The sequence below is a fragment of the Caretta caretta genome, chromosome 2, assembly GCF_965140235.1.
Source record: "Caretta caretta isolate rCarCar2 chromosome 2, rCarCar1.hap1, whole genome shotgun sequence".
Classification (NCBI taxonomy): domain Eukaryota; kingdom Metazoa; phylum Chordata; order Testudines; family Cheloniidae; genus Caretta; species Caretta caretta.
Genome location: NC_134207.1, coordinates 171,430,531 through 171,449,136, shown reverse-complemented (window position 1 = coordinate 171,449,136; position 18,606 = coordinate 171,430,531). Strand labels below are relative to the sequence as shown.

The following is an 18,606-nucleotide window of genomic DNA, read 5'->3' as shown; positions in this document are numbered from 1 at the left end:
CACTGGGGGAGGGGGGCGGGAGGGGTAAGAGGGAACATGCCTCTCCCACTCAACTTCTTATGCTTTTGTTTATGTCCCAGAAGCGTGTAAAATTAATGCATTCCACTGCTAGCTCCAACCAGTTTTTTCTAATGTAGTTGCTCTCCTGTCCTAAGACCAAATCCATATAGTTGGACTGGGCACTGGGGACATGTGTGGGAAGTGGATGGAGCAGGAGGAGGAATCGACTTGCTCCAGCTGTGGAATGACTGCAAAAGGGCTCCATGGAGCCTACTCCCATCTAGTACCTGGAGTAGCCTGCACAGCCCTATGTGATCCCTTTTCAGCAGCAAGAGGAATCAACAAAGCAGCAGAGCTTCTGGCGCCACTCCTCCCCTCTATGTATGTCCTACCCACACATTCTCCTAGGGCGAAGTAGGGCGTCACTCTAAACTGGGCTATATGGTATGCAAGGGGGATGCACACCACCTGTACCATTCACTTAGTCCAGAGCTGCCTCCTCCTTTCCCCTCAGTGCAGCAGAATCTCTCACTGGTTTTGCTATTGTGGGACCTTGATAGTGATGGAGGCGAGGGCTGGGTTTCTCACTTTATGAAGAAACTTGTTTCTCTAACCCCAGAGGCCCATACGTGTTGTATTTGAAGGGCTGCATTTGATACATGTTAGCAGTGTGACCAGCATTGCCAACTGGATGTCCAATTATCCCTAAACTATGTTGACACTTGAAAATGATGGATCTGTATAGCTTTCTTCTCTAGGACTAGGCAGTAGACATGCTTGCATGGAGGAGCTGAGAGCCTGGTGAGTTCTGATGACTTGTTGTTTGACTTCCCTACGCTCTCTCCACCCCCTTCCAACCCTCAGCTTTTTATACTATGAGTATAAAACTAAATGCTGTGTGCCCGGGCTAAAAATAAGCTTTCATTCTGTGACAACTGCACAGTTGGATGGCTGCACTATATTTTCTGCTCATCTGAAAGATTTAAAAATAGGAAAAAGGAAGAGAAAAATAAAGGAATAAGCATTCCACTGAGTTGGCATTTATTCTGAAAAATGTTGAGGATGTGAAACTCTTTAAGTGCTCTTTTGCCTGAGGAAGCCAAACCTGTGGAAGCTGTGAAATAGCAAGTCTTTTCAGTGGAGAGGCAGAGGGCAATAAGTTGCTTGTAAGGCAATAGAAGAAACTGTGATTTTAATTTAGTTGTCCTTCCCCCATTAAATAGGCAGGAAGAAAAGTATCTTAAATACACAGAGGAATCCTTGTCTCCTTCCAAGGCAAGTTCGGGAGAATGTACCTTTATGGTGTAACCTTGGGTATGTCCTTGAGATTCAGATTCTGTCATATGGACAAGTGTTGAAAAGATATGATACTGGGCAGTCTGACACACTGGAGATCTTGGTCTTTTCTTGTTCCCATCACTATAATGGGAAGTTAGCTTAGTTTGCCGCTATCACAGTATGGGTATCATTGTTATGGATAAGTGTGTTTTGCAACTTTGAGCATAAAACTTCAAGTTCTGGAGGTTAAGCATTGCCATTAATATAGCTAATGCACTTTTGCAAGGAAGTATCTGTTTTGATTTATATCTTAATTGCACAATTTCTAATTAAGGTCTCTTCTGAACTGAGATATTGCAGAGATGTTTAGCACTTTGCAGTAATACCCATTTTATCATAAGGGTATACTGGCATACTACAAAAAGCAACAAATTAAGGGTGAATTCATGCACTTGACGGATCTATTTCCTTCTCTAACATTTTCCTCTCTGTACATGGGTAGCAATCTCATTGACACCCCCATGGGAGAAATGTACGTATGCAAAAAACATAGTGTTGGAATCAAGATCCTGACATATTTTTGTAAAAAGGAATTTAAAATAAGCTGTGGAGCAATAATTTAACATTTTAACTCAGACAGGTCATTTTTTCATCTTTAAAGAGACACTGTCATTCTGCCCCTCCCCCCAAGGGTATGATCTGCATTATAACTATGTTATGATCCGCTGGGGAAAATAAACTACTTTGAATCAGATTCTGATAACCTCATGTTGACTAATATCTTAAATTAATGGGACTACTTGCAGAACTAAATACTATTCAACATGAGTAAAGGGATCAGAATCTGGCACTGTTTATGCAGGATCAACAGGCGGTCCTTGCTAGAGCTGTTAAAATATTTCTGAGAGAGATTTTAGAAGGCACCAGGGAGACTCAGGCTTCCAATTCTCATTAACTTTCAGTAGGCAGTGGGTGTTTAATTGCCATAGAAAACCTCTTCTCCTATCACATCATATATCTTTCCAATATCAGATCAATTATGTTTGTGTACAAAGATTAATTTTGTCTGACAAGCCACCCTTGCTGAACAGCTATATTCATTTTACGTGAATATACAACACAGTGGGAGAAAAGTATCAATCTTTTCCAATGTAAAATGATACAATATGCAGGGAGGAATTATACTGTAAAAAAAACTTTCTAAGAAAGAATTTAAAATATGAGCAACAGAAAGACAAAGGGGAAAAACTCTTTAAAAACGTATTGGATGGATAAAATATTTATTGGCAATTTCTGGTGAAGACTGCATGCTCTCCTTAAAGCAAATTCAGTGTCAGCTTTAGCAATTTAACCTGTAGTCAGAGGAATTACACGATCCTTTGACCTCACTTCATAGGGTATGAAAAAAACACCATGAGCTATAAATTAAATGTTGTCCCCTCTCTAGCTTATCAGACAGAAAAGCCTTGGATAATGAGAAAGTTATGATAGTCAATTTTTTATTTGGAGTGAAGATACATAGGATAAACTTGTGAAGAAATGTCATTTTTGGTGATGGTCTCTTTTAGCTCAAATGTTTTGCTGCTAAGCCTGCAATATATAGTGAAGCCTGATTTCAGATCTCCTCTCTAATGGTAAAAATGAGTCATGGCACAGCAATCAATGGCATGAAACTAATGTAAATCGAATGTCAGAGGAGACTCTTTTTTTGTAGGCATGTTGAAAAGGGTAGAGCAATTGCTGTATTGCACATTCCATAACAACAAACCTTTGCTGGTAAGAATGGCCCTGAGCTTGCAAAATTTGGATCCCTATCAAAAGTTTGAGGGTGTTTGTATCTGGGGTTCTGATTTTGGCCCACCTTTGTTGGCTTGTGAAGTAATTTTGTGTCTTCATGGTACATAGTTATGCACAGTGTTGTGACAGGGTGACATAGCAATTATTACATTTACTGTTTGTCCAAAATGTCTCAAAGCAGATTAGAGTGGCTTTAATTTGCTTTATCTTAATTATGATCCTAAGTCTTCTGTTAACCTCTAATATTTGGCTGCTTCACTTACAGTAAGCTTTACTTTTAACCTCCAATCTGACTTTGTCTTAGAAAGAAAGAAAAATATTATTGTCAACTGGCTTTAAATATATAACTTGATTGACAGATGCTTCGAAGACTGAGACAGATTTGACCAAAAATAGCAGAATGGTTTTATCATAAAAAACACACCTTGACAAGTTTAATAATCAGTTTGTTTTCCTATGTATCCTTGTAGATATGGTAACTGTCACTTATATAACCTTTTAACTCCTAGCAGATAACCAGCTAGTCTGAACTCTTCCGTTGATCTCCTTTGAAACTGAGCAATAACAACAACTGTATAGCATTGCAATACATAGAGTAACAGTTTAACACAAAGCTGGGGTTTGTAGCACCATCTACTGATTGAAGTATTAGCCGTACTAATCATCACAACTTGCACTGCTAGAAAAAATCTCTTCACTGATGGATTGTGTTATGGTGACCACAAGTCCCTTAGAACACTCAATGCTCAATGCTCCTAACCTAAAATAGAACTAGATATTCAATTTGTGGAGGGCATTTGACATATTATGAATATGATATTTATATTGTATTTTTCCTATTTAGATTTTGTACTAATTTATATTTGATGTACAAAATCAATTGTAAATGTACATGTGATGAGTCTGTAAATATGTATATGCATATACATCTGTGTATGTACGCATAAATTTTTCTGGTGGTAGGAATGTATTCTACATATTCTAGAATACTCATTGGTATTAACAGGGTAATATTTGACTTAAAATATATTTGTATTTAGAGACATTTAGACTACATTAGATAATATAGGTGGGGGGAGGGCAAGATGGAACTGAAGCCATCAGGGATCTGAGCATGTCCACCTGGGCTTGTTTTAAGTCTGTTAATTATTTTTGTTTTCTGTTATAAATATACTTTGGAAGACACATGATATTTAACTATAGATATTTTTATATAGCTGACACTCTTAGAGTCTCAATTGAAGGCATAAATTCATTAAAAACTAACCAGTACCTATATATATATAAATATAGACCATATTCTAGAGATGTGGTTTTACAGCATCAACAGGGAAATATGTATCTTTAGTATAAGGTTATATATCTTAATATAACTTTTAAAACTTTGCCATGAATTATCAAAGCCCTGGTCTACACTACGAGTTTAGGGTCGAATTTAGCGGCGTTAGGTCAATTTAACCCTGCACCCACACGATCAAGCCTGTTTTGTTGACTTAAAGGGCTCTTAAAATCGATTTCTGTACTCCTCCACAGCGAGGGGGTTAGTGCTAAATTCTACCTCGCTGGGTCGAATTTGGGGTAGTGTGGATGCAATTTGACGGGATTGGCCTCTGGGAGCTATCCCAGAGTGCTCCATTGTGACCGCTCTGGACAGCATTCTCAACTCAGATGCACTGGCCAGGTAGACAGGAAAAGCGCTGGGAACTTCTGAATTTCATTTCCTGTTTGGCCAGCGTGGCGAGCTGATCAGCATAGGTGACCATGGAGTCCCAGAATCGCAAAAGAGCTCCAGCATAGACTGAACAGGAGGTACTGGATCTGATTGCTGTATGGGGAGAAGAATCCATGCAGGCAGAACTCTGTTCCAAAAGACGAAATGCCAATATATTTGCCAAAATCTCCAAGGGCATGATGGACAGAGGCTACAACAGGGACACACAGCAGTGCCGTGTGAAAGTTAAGGAGCTGAGGCAAACCTACCAAAATACAAAGGATGCAAACGGTCGCTCTGGGTCGGAGCCCCAGACATGCTGCTTCTTTGATGAGCTGAATGCAATTCTAGGGGGGGGCCCTACTACTACCCCATCCCTGTCCGTGGACACCTGCAAGTGGGGAGTCTCACGCAACAGGGATGAGGATTTTGTGGATGAGGAAGATGATGAGGAGGAGGAGGTTAAGGATAGTGCACAGCAGGCAAGTGGAGAATCCCTTCTTCCTGACAGCCAGGAACTTTCATCACTCTGGAGCCAATACCCTCCCAACCCTCCCAAGGCGGGCTCCCAGACCATGAAGCTGGAGAAGGCACCTTTGGTGAGTGTACCTTTGTAAATATAATACAGGGTTTAAAAGCAAGTGTGTTAAATGATTAATTTGCCCTGAAGACTTGGGAGGCATTTGCGGCCAGTATAGCTACTGGAAAAGACTGTTAACGTGTCTGGGGATGGAGCGGAAATCCTCCAGGGACATCTCCATGAAGCTCTCCTGGAGGTACTCTAAAAGTCTTTGCCACGCGGTGCGGGGAGGCCCGTTCATGCTGAGCTGTTCGCGTTTGGCTGAGGGGGATCTTCCCTGATACTAACCAGGCGGTGGTGGTGGGGAAAGCACATGTGCTATGTAATGTGAATCGCTTGATTCAGCGTGAAATAGTCTTCCCTTTGTTCTCTAAAATGTATCTTTTAAAATACTACTCTCCCTTTTTTCCTCCCGCAGCTGCAAACGTTTCTACGCCCCCCCATCATCTTCGTCCCAGAGGCTAGCGCAGATTAGAAGGCAAAAAAAGGGCACTCACAATGACATGTTCTCAGAGCTCATGTAGTACTCCTGCACTGAAAGAGCTCAGCAGAATGCATGGAGGCAAACAATGGCAGAGTCCAGGAAAGCATTAAATGAATGCAATGAGAGGAGGGAGGAGCACACTGAGAGGAGGCAGGATGCAATGCTGAGCCTAATGGGGGAGCAAACTGACATGCTCAGGTGTCTGGTGTAGCTGCAGAAAAGGCAGGAGCAGCACAGACTGCTGATGCAGCCCCTGTATAACTGCCTGCCCTCCTCCCCAAGTTCCATATCCTCCTCACCCAGACACCCAAGAATGCAGGATTGGGAGGCTACAGGCACCCAGCCACTCCACCCCAGAGGATTGCCCAAGCAACAGAAGGCTGGCATTCAATAAGTTTTGAAATGTAGTGTGGCCTTGTCCTTCCCTCCTCCCCTCATCCACCACCCCACCCAATGCTTCCCTCCACACCCACCCCTCCTGGGCTACCTTGCGAGTTTCCCCCCTATTTGTGTGATGAATTAATAAAGAATGAATGATTTTGAAACAATAATGACTTTATTGCCTCTGAAAGCAGTGATCGAAGGTGGGAGGTCAGTTGGCTTACAGGGAAGTAGAATCAACCAAGGGGGCAGGTTTTCATCAAGGAGAAACAAACAGAACTTTCACACCGTAGCCTGGCCAGTCATGAAACTGGTTTTCAAAGCTTCTCTGATGCGGAGCACGCCCTTCTGTGCTCTTCTAACCACCCTGGGTAACCAGCAGCCAGGCGATTTGCCTCAACCTCCCTCCCCGCCATAAACGTCTCCCCCTTACTCTCACAGATATTGTGGAGCACACAGCAAGCAGTAATAACAATGGGAATATTGGTTTTGCTGAGGTCTAACCGAGTCAGTAAACTGCGCCAGTGCACTTTAAAATGTCCAAATGCACATTCTACCACCATTCTGCACTTGCTCAGCCTACAGTTAAACTGCTCCTTACTACTGTCCAGGGTGCCTGTGTATGGCTTCATGAACCAGGGCATTAAGGGATAGGCTGGGTCCCCAAGGGTAACTATAGATATTTCAACATCCCCAATGGTAATTTTCTGATCTGGGAAGTAAGTTCCCTCCTGCAGCTGTTCAAACAGACCAGATCTCCTGAAGATGCGAGTGTCATGCACCTTTCCTGGCCATCCCACGTTGACGTTGGTGAAATGTCCCTTGTGATCCACCAGTGCTTGCAGCACCATTGAAAAGTACCCCTTGTGGTTTATGTACTGGCTGCCAAGGTGGTCTGGTCCCAAGATAGGGACATGTGTTCCGTCTATCACCCCACCGCAGCTAGGGAACCCCATTGCAGCAAAGCCATCCACTATGACCTGCACGTTTCCCAGAGTCGCTACCCTTGATAGCAGCAGCTCAGTGATTGTGTTGGCTACTTGGATCACAGCAGCCTCCACAGTAGATTTACCCACTCCAAATTGATTCCCGACTGACTGGCAGCTGTCTGGCATTGCAAGCTTTCAGAGAGCTATTGCCAGTCGCTCCTCAACTGTGAGGACTCTTCTCATCTTCGTATTCTTGCACTTCAGGGCAGGGGAAAGCAAGTCAAAGTTCTATGAAAGTGCTCTTACACATGCAAAAGTTTCGCAGCCACTGGGAATTGTCCCAGACCTGCAACACTATGCGGTTCCACCAGTCTGTGCTTGTTTCCCGGACCCAGAATCGGCATTCCACAGCATGAACCTACCCCATTAGCACCATGATGTCCAAATTGCCAGGGCCCGTGCTTTGAGAGAAGTCTGTGTCCATGTCCTCATCACTATCATGATTGCGCTGTTGTCGCCTCCTCGCCTGCTTTTGCAGGTTCTTCACATACTACAGGATAATGCGTGAGGTGTTTACAATGCTCACAACAGCAGCGGTGAGCTGAGCGGGCTCCATGTTTGCCGTGGTATGGTGTCTGCAGGACAGCAGGAGAGGAGAGTTGCAGTGGAAATGGTGGATGACGACAGTTAGCTGTCAGCAGTTAGCTGACAGCAGTATGGCGTCTGCATGAAAAAAGGGCGCAAAACGATTGTCTGCTGTTGCTTTCACAGAGGGAGGGGCGACTGATGATATGTACCCAAAACCACCTGTGAGAATGTTTTTGTCCCATCAGGCATTGGGAGCTCAACCCAGAATTCCAATGGGCAGCGGGGACTGCGGGAACTGTGGGATAGGTACCCACAGTGCAACGCTCCGGATGTCGATGCTAGCCACGGTACTGTGGACTCACTCTGCCGACTTAATGTGCTTAGTGGGGACACACACAATTGACTGTATAAAGTCGCTTCCTAAAAATCGACTTCTATAAATTCGACCTAATGTCGTAGTGTACACATACCCTAAGAGTATGCTCCTGGAATGTGAGGGGACTTAACCTTCCAAAAGAATTAAAATCCTGAGATACCTCAATTAAAAAAATTATCTAGTAGCTTTATTGTAGGAAACTGATCTAGGAGAAATAGATACCCACAGAATCAAGAAGAGGTGGGTAGGTGTTGAGTATCATTTATCATTAAATTCTAAGAGCAGAGGCATATCCATCTCAGTTCATAAAATCATAACTTTTCAATGTATACAGTTTTGGTCTGAAGCTGAAGGAAGCTATGTTCTTCTTGAAGACGGTTTCAACTTAAAAAAGTTAATTTGAGGAAGCATTAACAATCCAAGTGGAGGTAATACTAAATTTTTCAAAGACACTACAGACATTCTTTCTAACAAAAAAGACATTCCTGTAATAATGGGAGGCAACTGGAATACTACACTAGAAAGACATCTGGACTATCCAATTACATGAGACCCACCTCTCAAAGCACAATAGGCCAATCATCACTATTAATGAATAAACTTGATTTAAAAAGTATCTGGAGACTGAGACACCCCAAGGAGCATGACTATACGTATTTCTCTGCAGTACATTCATCTTAATCCAGAATTGACTTTTTTCTTGTGTCTGCAGAACTGATTCCAGCATGCCTAGAAGCAGCTATTGATAATATATTAATTTCAGATCATGCTCCAATTGTACTTATCGTCAGTGCTGGTTACATATCATTAAAGTGTTCTTGGTGAAAGCTGTTACAAAATGATGCAAAGTTTTGTTCCATAGTTCATTCGGTCACCTCTAATTTCGTACAAGAAAATAAGCACCCAGTTACCTCAGATACCCTCCTTTGGGAAACTCTGAAAGCTAGTGTAAGGGGTGAATGCATAAAGTATACCTCCCAAAAAAAGAGACAGACTCAAGTTATTAGACTCTTAGGACAATGAAATAGATCAGTTGCAGAGAAAGCCTAAGACTGAACCAAATAATGAAAACCTACGTTCTGTAATCAACGCCAAATATAAATATAATGAATGCTTTTCCAGCCATGTCGAATTTGCACTCAATGGGGGTCAAACAAAGATATTATGCATGGGGAGATAACGCAGGTAAACTACTTGCAGAAGACTTAAGATTGAATTAGCCAACAACAATATTTCTTCCTTAGTGAAAGAAGATGGGAGTACCATCCTTGAACCAACAAATATCAATTTAAATAATCAATTTAAGCATTTATATCAAACTTTATATAAATTAGACAATCAGTGTGACTCTGATAAATTTGATCATTTCATTGAAGGCCTACTTTTTAATACCTTCACTTCAGAACAAGTGTTGTTTATGGACAAAGCTGTCACAGCACAAGAGATCAAACAGGATATAAAAATATGAATTCCAGCTAGGCCCCTGAGATGGATGGCTTTCCAGCACATTTCTGCAACACATTTTGTAATCAGCTATCTTATATTCTTTCAAAGGTCTTCACTGAAACGCTCTGAAAAGGAACAATGTCTTGTAAGATGAGAACTGATTTAATTACTTTAATATTAAAGAACAAAGATGGCTGCTACCGTAGCAACTTCTGCCCCATATCTCTTTGAACACGGATTGCAAAATAAATGCAAAAATTTTAGCGAGACAACTGAACACCATGATTCCATCAATTATACACACAGATCAGTTTTGTTTCATTAAAGGAAAATTGGCTGCTAATAATATGAGAAAAATCACTCACTTGATCCGCAAGCTCAGATGTCAGATGTTCCTTCCACAGCCTTATCTCTAGATGTACAGAAAGCCTTTGATAGGGTTGAATGACCCTAATGGCTGCCCTAAAAAATTTGGCTTTGGACCAATATTCCTGAACTGGGTCAGTGTATTATACAACTCTCCCCTCGCTTCAGTATCAACTAATGGAATTATTTCTCCCACATTTCAACTAGAAAGAGGGACACACCAGGGATGTCCCCTCCTGCCCCTCCTTTTTAAGGTTCCTCTTGAACCACTGGCAATGTACATATGTTGGCATGAAGCCATTGAAGGTGAGACTCTAAACAGGAAAGAATACAAAATCAGTTTAGTAGCTGATGCCATTTTTGTACGATTGAAGAATCAATCCCATCTCCTCCTTCTATCCTTACTGGGGAAACTAGAAATAGCCAGAATGAATATCTGCCCAATTGTGACTCATATCATTAGCCTGTTGCCTTTCAAGGTTTCTCTCTTGCTCTTTGGTCAAATAAATAGGCTTATCATGCTATTTATATGGGATAAAAAACAGCTTCCCTTGTCATACAATACCCTTAAAAATCATGGGATTGCCAGATTTGCATCTATATTATCTCGCATTCCAAATGCTTCCTATTGCAAGGTGGTTCCTCTCCAGTAGCTCTGTATACACACCAGCCTGGTTTGAGATTGAAAAAACTTAGTTATGCCAGTTGGTTCCCTCTCTTCTTTTATATACCCACAACCTTAAGGAAAAATCAATCTTTGCATCTACATGTGACATCCTGCAATGTGTTAAGATGATTACAGCAGCCAATCTTACTAATTCTCTTCTTGTACCACTAGGGGATAACCCCTACCTCAGGATCATGGCAAACTCCACACTTAAGACAGTTTGGATAGAAAAGGGATTAACAAAAAATAAAGATACAATACAAGACGACAGACTGGCCTCCTTCAATTTTATGTGCAACAAATATCAGCTACCGCAATCTCACAGTTCCTTCTTTCAGCAGCTATGCTCAAGGATTCATGCAAAAATAGTGGACAATTATTCTGTTTCTACTCTCTCACCTCCAGAAGAGCATGTTAAGAAACATGGAAACAAAAGTAATTTTGTAGGAATTACTTATAGGTGGCTTAATGCTTCACATTACCCTCCCAATCTCAGTCTGAAAGAAAAATGGGAAAGAGGACTTCGCCTTACTATCACAACAGAAACCTGGGGCGATATCCTGCTTAATATGAAATATACTTCAAATTCCTTATCCTTGCGATTCTTCCAGAACAAGGTAATAAATAGGTATTACTGGACTCCAGAATATTTGTTGAAGGCTAGGTTGGGAACACATAGTGAATGCTGGAAATGCAAACAGCCCCATGCCAACCATTCATACTCTATACCTGTCAAAAATGCATGCGTTCTGGAACACCATATTCTCTCAACAACGTTGTGTTGCTATTTTTTTTCTTCTCCAGCCTTATATATGTTATGGGTGCTGGATGAGTTGGTATTACCAGTTAAGAAATGGATTGCTGTAACTATTTTAGTGGCCAAAAGAGTTATTTTGAGAAAATGGAAACCTGCAATTCCTCCCTCATACACAGACTGGCTTAGTGAGCTCTCTACTACTGTGTTAGTGGAAACAATGACTCTGTGTAATAGAAATAGTTGGAAAAAATATGAAGACGTCTGGTGACACATGAAACTATTGCATGCTTTTGCAGTTTAGTAGATATTAGTCCCCAATACTCATAAGTTGTGTTCTCACTTATTTATCTATTTAGTCACTTCAACAATTGATGGACCTCTACAGGTTCAGAGTTTTGCTTGTTTGGTTGGTTTTTGCTTTTTGTTTTTTCCCAGGTTTTACAAATAGTGAACACTGAATTTTGTTATTTATATGGTATTTCCATCTTGTGCATGGATAACTATGTTTTGTTTCATTGTGTTTATATTTTATATAAAATAATACAAATAAAGTTTATAAAAGAAGAAAATGCTTTATGTATGCATGTCTTGTTGGCTGGCAGCTATGATAGGAGCAAAGATGCATTTGTGTACATGGCATGCCATTTGTAACAGTTTCAACAATAGCCATAAAAAAGGAATTTATAAAAGGCTTTGCTAAATTAGAAGTCTATATTTAGCAGCTGATATAATCAAATCTTGCTGTATTACTGTCAGCCTTAGCGACTGGTTCATCCTGGACTGCATACCTCTAAGCACAAAGATGTTTGGAAGTTTATGAATAAGCTGGTATTTTCCAAGCCTGTCTTACCTCAGCACAGGTGGCTGTGATATTCTCTACTGCTGTCATTCCCAGAAGTACTCATGCTAAGGTGGAATTTTTGAGACTGATGTAGACCCTATCAACATGGAAGATATTTTAGTGACATCTGTCATTAGTCGGATATCACCACTGCAGACTGTGAGAGCCTAAAATGGAAAAGATTGCTATCGGGTATTTTTTATAGGTAATCTTAATATAGTTTATAGTACCTTCTTTCTCAGGGGTGCATCCAATAATGCCATGCAGTGACAACACTTCAGAAGAAAATCTTCTGAAATGAACATACATCATAGCATGAGCTAAGTAGCTTTTCTAGTGCTGCATTGATATAATTGCTGGAAGAATCACTTATCAAAGGTGTCTATAAGATCAAAACCATTGTGGTGCTCACTGCAGTTCATAGGGAAGCTATGGTGGGAAATACCTTTATTGTCCACTGACCACAAAAACACCTCTGGGTTTTTGTGGTCAGTGAACAATAAAGGTGTTTCCTACCATACTACTTAGCTCATGTTGTGATGTATGTTCATTTCAGAAGATGTTTTTCTACTCTCCTCTGCCTATTAAGGATTTCCATACATACTGATCACAGATCATATGAATACTGTAAGATGTCCAGTCAGCAGCTTTTCTTTCTCTTTCTCTTAATATACTTGGGTAACATTTTTATATGTCTTATCATGCCGATAAAATTATATAATTGAATTCCCATATGTGCTTGGGGTTTGCCATTTGAAGAGTGCAGTCCAAGGCCAGGTTCTCATTGTATCAGATAGAATGGGAGCTTGCTTTCTAGTAGCAGTCACTAAATGCAGTAATTGGTAATAATAATTCAAGAGACAGAAAATAGTATTGAGGTGTAATTCCCAATGTTTCAGTCCAATAACCAGTTCTTCAGGGAAGATATCAGCTCTGCTAACTTTTTATTGCTATTGGACTGAAATATAGGAATGTAGGATTTGGTTGTGATCTTTTGTCTCTTGATTTAATCATGTATTATATATTTCAGTGCAAGGTATAATTCTCTATCAGTTATTTCTAGCCTGGGCTGCTATTGCAAAAGTCATCTTGCAAGCATAAGAGCACATACCAGTTACCCAAAGGAAATATCATTTTGGGTTATGTCAGCCAGGCAATTACAATAGATCTGAAGGCTGAGGGTAAAATTATATTTGTTGCAGACAGGGAAGCAGAAAGACACCATGCCAGAGTATGGTGAAATGCAGAGGCTGCAACTTTATTAAAATATTAGCCAATTATCCCCAAACTACCTGCCAGGGCCATTTCAGGGCAGAATTTAATTGGGTGCCACTGGCCCTGGGTGGTAGCTTAATGGGTATGAAACAATGTTCCCTCTACACCCCTAGACCTGCTTGGGGACCCTGCAAGAAGCTAGAGTCCCAACCCATTGTCCTCATGACACCAGAGAAATGAGATGAGCCCCACACTATGCAAGACATAGAGGCATACCCACCTCACCATGCAGGCCCTGTGCCCAAGCAGCGCATTGGGTTACTTGGACCTCACATCAAACCATTTCTTAGTCCACCAGCTGCACTGGAACCCATCAAAATTGTGATAAATGTACTGTAAATCCCTAGACCAGACCTCTGGTGATGGATGGAAGATGACAGTCATTTGTCAATTTGCCATATAGCAAAACCCATCCAGAACCCAGTTAAAATGTGGCAATCAGCCTAGCACTATGGCTTCTTAAGAGATCCAGTATGCCCAGTACAGGTGGGAGAGGGTGGAGCAGAAACAAAAGCCAAATTGCAGAGGGCAGAAACTACCTCTCCTTCCTCACTCTGCAGGTGTGAGCCAATCAGCTTGTCTGCCCTAATCCCAAAAATTTAATAGCAGCAGGAGCAGGTGGGGGAGGGGGAAAGAGAGAACTGGCTCAGAGTTTAAAAAGTTAGAGCCAAGCCACTTGCTCCTCCCTGCCCCTGAGGAGGAAGGAGGGACCAACAGGAGTTCCCCCAACCCATCACTCCTGGGTCCACCAATTATACACACCAATTAATGAGTGAGCCTTTGTGTGTATTACACCAGCAATCTGGTGAAGGAGTATGTATATTGAAAAGAAATGGTTTCTCCATTTTAGAAAACATTTTTCTTTGGTGTGAAATCAAAATTCATCCTATGAAATCGGTTCCAAATAATGTCCTACAAATCTGGTGTCTGATCCAGAACAGCTGGCCACAGAAAGTTGTAAATTACATCTTACTAAACTCCCTATGCTCCAGAGTTTTTCTCCTTGACCAAGGGTAGGTTATGTTACCGCTACCCCATCCTCTGTAGTATCTGTCAGGTTGGGGCAGCTTTACTTCACACTTGGTTTGTATAAGAATTCTTCCATTTGGAGCCACGGAGGGAGACACTTAATTAGCACGTTCCTTGTCCACCCTTGTCATTCCTCCTTTTCTGCCAGATCCCACTTATGGTGTGGCCTCTGGCACTTTTTAAGACTGCAGTGTATTGGGCTACTGCAATCTCATGTCCCATGAAAATTTAAGCTGGGGAGATAAGGAGTGAATGGTAACGGAGACTGTAGTATCATCAGTCCATGCGCTCACTTCTACATTATCATGCCTCTGGCTCTTCACTGGGACAGATGATGTAGAATCTTCATCTCTCTACAGAATTAAACTGCATTTAGGGCCCTTGCTACCTGCAAAATGGGCAGGATATTGCCTTTAGCCTGGTATTGTTATGAAGACAATATTCCTACAAGTGTATGTGTAAGACTGATTCACATCACAGTAATTGTAAAGCTAATGGGGTTATTTTTCACTATGATTTGGTCCAAGGTTTTGTGCTTACTCCAGTAAATCACCTTATTTTCTATGTAGTCTCAGTTTAAACTCCCCAGAGCACTTTACATCAAAATAAATTACACATGGAGAAACAAGTTAGGCTAAATAAAAGCAAAGATAAGTAAATTAAATTTGAAAACAGTGGAGGAAATCTGCCCTTATCCTGCACTGATCTAGAAAAATTCACAAAGCAGAGGATCCAGCAGGGGAAAGTAAAAGCTCCAAACAGTGTGGTCCAAAAAAATGCTGTTTTCAGAAGTCTATGGGAAACAGAATAGAATACTCTCCCTGGGACACATGGGATCAGTGTTATTTAAACAGCCTGGGGAAGAGGGGAAAACTATGGGGTGAATCTTGAGCAGAGAGCAGCTATAGTGAAATACAAATACAGAGAGTTTCTCTGTGGGAAAAAAAGGAGCAGAGAAGAAAAAGACTGAATTAAATATATACTCTGTATGGCATAACCCACTTTGTCTGCTTAGTTTCTGGTGGGATAGAGATGGTTCTTCTGTCACTGATTAGGGCTGTCAAGTGATTAATCACACTGTTAATAATAGAATACCATTTATTTAAATATTTTTGGATGTTTTCTACATTTTCAAATATATTGATTTCAATTACAATGCAGAATACAAAGTTTAGAGTGCTCACTTTATGTTTATTTTTATTACAAATAATTTCACAGTAAAAAACAAAAGAAATAGTATTTTTCAATTCACCTAATACAAGCACTGTAGTGCAATCTCTTTATCATGAAAGTTGAACTTACAAATGTAAAATTATGTACAAAAAACCCCTGCATTCAGAAATAAAACAATGTAAAACTTTAGAGCCTACAAGTCCACTCAGTCCTACTTCAGCCAATTGCTCAGTCAAACAAATTTGTTTACATTTGCAGGAGATAATGCTGCCCACTTCTTGTTTACAATGTCACCTGAAAGTGAGAACAGGCATTTGCATGGCACTCTTATAGCCGGCGTCGCAAGATATTTACATGCCACATGTGGTAAAGATTCATATGTCCCTTTATGCTTCAACCACCATTCCAGAGGACATGTGTCCCTGCTGATGATGGGTTCTGCTTGATAACGATCCAAAGCAAAGCTGACCGATGCATGTTCATCATATGAGTCAAATGCCACCAGCAGAAGGTTGATTTTCTTTTTTGGTGGTTCGGGGTCTGTAGTTTCCATATCTGAGTGTTGCTCTTTTAAGATTTCTGAAAGTATGCTCCACACCTTGTCCCTCTCAGATTTTTGAAGGCACTTCAGATTCTTAAACCTTGGGTCGAGTGCTGTAGCTATTTTTAGAAATTTCACGTTGGTATCTTGTTTGTGTTTTGTCAAATCTGCTGTGAAAGTGTTCTTAAAACGAACATATGCTGGGTCATCAACCGAGACTGCTATAACAAGAAATATATGGCAGATTGCAGGTAAAACAGAACAGGAGACATACATAGCATATTTGGCACATAAATACCTTGCAATGCCAACTACAAATGTGCCATGCAAATGCCTGTTCTCACTTTCAGGTGACATTGTAAATAAGAAGCAGGCTGCAGTATCTACTGTAAATGTAAACAAACTTGTTTGTCTTAGTGATTGGCTGAACAAGAAGTAAGACAGAATAGACCTGTAGGCTCTAAAGTTTTAGATTGTTTTGTTTTTTAGTACAGTTATGTAACAAAAAAAAATCTACATTTGTAAATTACACTTTCATGATAGATTGCACTCCAGTACTTGTATGAGGTGAATTTAAAAATACTATTTCTTTTGTTTATCATTTTTACAGTGCAAATATTTGTAATAAAAATAATAATATAAAGTGAGCACCGTGCACTTTGTATTCTGTGTTGTAATAGAAATCAATATATTTGAAAATGTAGAAAAACATCCAAAATATTTAATACATTTCAATTGATATTCTATTGTTTAACAGTGCGCCTAATCACAATTAATTTTTTTAATCACAATTAATTTTTCTGAGTTAATCTTGCGAGTCAACTAGTGATTAATTGGCAGCCCTATCACTGATACATAGCAGAGATTCCCTTTCACTAGAAAAACTATGTGGTCCATTTTTATTGAATTCCCTTAACTGATTGACCTTACACAACAACGGAGCCCTCAGTAAGTCAGGTTTCAGAGTAACAGCCGTGTTAGTCTGTATTCGCAAAAAGAAAAGGAGTACTTGTGGCACCTTAGAGACTAACCAATTTATTTGAGCATGAGCTTTCGTGAGCATCGTGATGCATCCGATGAAGTGAGCTGTAGCTCACGAAAGCTCATGCTCAAATAAATTGGTTAGTCTCTAAGGTGCCACAAGTACTCCTTTTCTCAGTAAGTCTGTAAATCTAAAATGTGTTTGAAAGGTTTGCATAACCCTGAACTCTACTGGATTGCCCCATTCTTTGAATAAACTATTCAAATGCTTACAGGCAATTACTGGAACTTCAGAGTTAATGGGTTGTCAAGTCAGAAGCCAGTGAAGATCAGATAGAAGTGGGAAAACGTAATTAAATTATTTAGTCCGTGTTATAATTTGAGCTGGAGAATTTAAATACATAAGATGATTTAAGCTGCTGAAAGTATCAGGTATGCTGTGGGACAAAATGCAACTCCAATGCTACCTGATATGCCTTTGAGAGGGGAAAAAAGATTAATAAGGCCACTAAATGTAAATGCCATGCATGAGTTAAGCTTGCATTCAGCAGTTGAAAGGGATCAAGAGTTGGAAAAAACAGCAGCCACCAAAGAATCAGAATAGTTGAATTATTATTTTTATGACAGTAGTGTGAGAATATTGTAATCCAATTGTGGTCCTATAAGTGGTAGCTGCTGTTCAAACACATCTTAGAGAATATCTCTGCCCCTAACTTACTGTCTAAGTTAAAGGGCTAAATAAAACCAATTAATGACCCATATTTTCCTAACCCTGACAAGTGAACACATGTCAAATATGGAAATAGTCATTAAAATGATAATAGGGACCATCATGAAGTGCCACATAAAAAAAGAGTTCTGAATCCAAAATACGAGTTTTATTAATTTTAGCTTAACTTTAACTTCAGCTATGCACATGAATAACTAAAGTTATTAACATGCATAGCTAAAGCCAGATTTGATCTAATAATTTGGACAAAACCTGAAGTTTTTGCTCAATTTTAAAGTCAAGTGGAGTTTTGCTGGTGTCAAAACTAAGTAAGAATTTAGCATCTGGCTTATAATTGGTTCAGTTTATTAAAAAATGACTAATTTTCAGAGGAACATGGTTGACTATGAAGTAAAGGAAAAAGATAACATAAAATTAATGGAAAAACTAAGCATGCAGAACTACAATGTGACCTAAGATAAGCTCTTATTTTTGCTTTCAGAAAATTATATATCCATGGTCCTTTTAGTGAAGCTGTTGGCTAATTGGCCTTGTTGGCTGAGTGAGCATGGCAGAGAGCTCTTCAGCTCAAGACATTGGCTTTTGGCTATGCCTTTTTATCTCCTCCATTGACTACTTCAGGAAGTCTGACCTAGATGCTGGCCTGTGAGCGCATCCAGCTGTTGGTTTTACTACA

At 40.2% G+C, this 18,606-nt stretch overlaps 1 protein-coding gene across 3 annotated transcripts in view; it reads left to right on the top strand.

Moving 5' to 3' along the window:
- RAMP3 (receptor activity modifying protein 3) overlaps positions 1 to 18,606 on the top strand; it is a 101,506-nt gene that overhangs the window by 41,371 nt on the left and 41,529 nt on the right. The window contains exons 4-5 of one of the 3 annotated variants that reach the window (XR_012667131.1): positions 4,809 to 5,385; positions 5,785 to 6,378. The exons of the other annotated variants lie outside the window; for them this stretch is intronic. The gene's annotated coding sequence lies outside the window, so the exon portion shown is untranslated. Of the gene's footprint in view, positions 1 to 4,808; positions 5,386 to 5,784; positions 6,379 to 18,606 lie in introns of those variants that run through there. 3 annotated transcript variants of the gene reach the window in all.